The 1,596-nt window shown below is 50.4% G+C and overlaps 1 long non-coding RNA gene across 1 annotated transcript; it reads left to right on the forward strand.

Annotated features, from left to right (window-relative positions):
* The first annotated feature begins 371 nt into the window (after positions 1–371).
* Positions 372–1,596, forward strand: LOC711803 (uncharacterized). The gene is made up of 2 exons (XR_013400777.1): positions 372–524; positions 1,096–1,596. It is a non-coding gene; the product is annotated as an uncharacterized LOC711803 (long non-coding RNA).

A 1,596-nucleotide genomic window follows, 5' to 3' on the forward strand; every position in this document is an offset into this window, starting at 1 on the left:
TTATGGCTGGTCTCTAACTTTTCCCTTCCCTGAGGCCATGAGACCAGACCTCTGCTCCCATTTGTCCGTGTGGCTCCTTAGAGCTCCTGGGCTACCCATCTCTGGGATGGGGAGGTGGCTGCTGGGAGATGCTCATCATAGCCATCAGCCCACAGAACACAAAGGGAGTAGAAATATTCTCATTTAGCATCTCAATAACTCCAGCCCTCCATCATCACGACTTCAGATGGCTCATGCCGGACCTCTGCAGGATAAGGTCTCTCCAGGGATTTTCTGTAGAGATTGCAGAGGTGCTCTCTGCAGCTTGGAGGATTGAAACATCAAAGAGAACTCCCACACCACAGCTGAGCCCAGCTCCACTTATTTTCCTTTATCTCCCCACACCCCACTCTGCAGCCTTCTTCATAGGGATGCTTAATTCTTTGATCCATGTCTTCATGTATCTGTATTATGGACTGGCCAGGTTGTGGACTCCTATGTGGCCCTACTTCTGGTGGAAACGATATCTTACCACCCTACAGCTGGTAAGGAGATCCTATTGGCTCCAGGGGCCTTGGCTGAACCCTTGGTTCTATTCTTGACTTGTCACTCTATACCAGTGACTTGGCATCTGCCCATAAACAAGCTCTCTCATCCTTAGATCTTCCTTAGCTTCCCAACTTGCAAGGACCTCAGTAGCCATCTTATGATCCCGGAACCAACCCTAACTCACTGGCACAGTGTGGGACTTTGAGCAAGTGGCTTCCATGCTCAGGTCTCAATGTCATTATCTATAAAATGAGGGCCTCGGCCAGATGACCGACCTCTAAACATTAATATCCTGTGAGTCTGTGATCACTGATTTCACCCTCCAGGTGCCTGATGTCTTGCAGTTTTGGGAACACCACTGCCCCCCAGATGGTGATGACAGCCTAAAGTGTCCCAGATGGGGCTCTGGATATACTGAGTTTATCATCAGGACCACCATGACATGGCTGGATGGGGGAATTGGGGCAACCAGGACCAGGATAATGGTCAAGAAGATTCTTGGGATCATGGGGTGGAAAGAACTGACTGCTCTCCCCTCTCTTTCTTCTCATGCTTTCTTTTGCCCAGGGTCAGTTTGTGGCCACTGCTGCCCCCTCTTGTTACAGTCTCCTCACCGAGTGCCCCTTCCCTGATGGGTTCAACACGTCTGTGCTCCTGTAAGCCCTCAGCTTCCTCATTCTCTTCCTCAACTTCTACCACCAGACACACCTGAGGGGCAAGCAAGACAGGCTGAAGTAAGGGCAGGACCCAGGGACTGAAACCAGCACAGCGTCCCCACAGAGAACTGGGTGGAAGGCAGCGTGGCTTCCAGCTTACTGGTGCCAAGCAGATTCCTCTGGGTTTCCATTGTATCCTCTGAAGCAAGGAGGAGGATTGTCTTCTGTCCAGATCTCAGGATCAAAGAAATAGGTCCAACTTCCTGTGCTCACTTCAGTTAGAGCACTTCCCATGTGACTTTGTAGCTTTGTGTGCATCTCCTTCCCCTGCTAGACCTGAACCCCCCACTGGAGGGACTCTCTTATTCTCCATGTTCCCCACACCTGGAATTTTAATAAACATCTCAACAAA

The sequence above is a fragment of the Macaca mulatta genome, chromosome 11 (assembly GCF_049350105.2).
Source record: "Macaca mulatta isolate MMU2019108-1 chromosome 11, T2T-MMU8v2.0, whole genome shotgun sequence".
NCBI classification, from domain to species: domain Eukaryota; kingdom Metazoa; phylum Chordata; class Mammalia; order Primates; family Cercopithecidae; genus Macaca; species Macaca mulatta.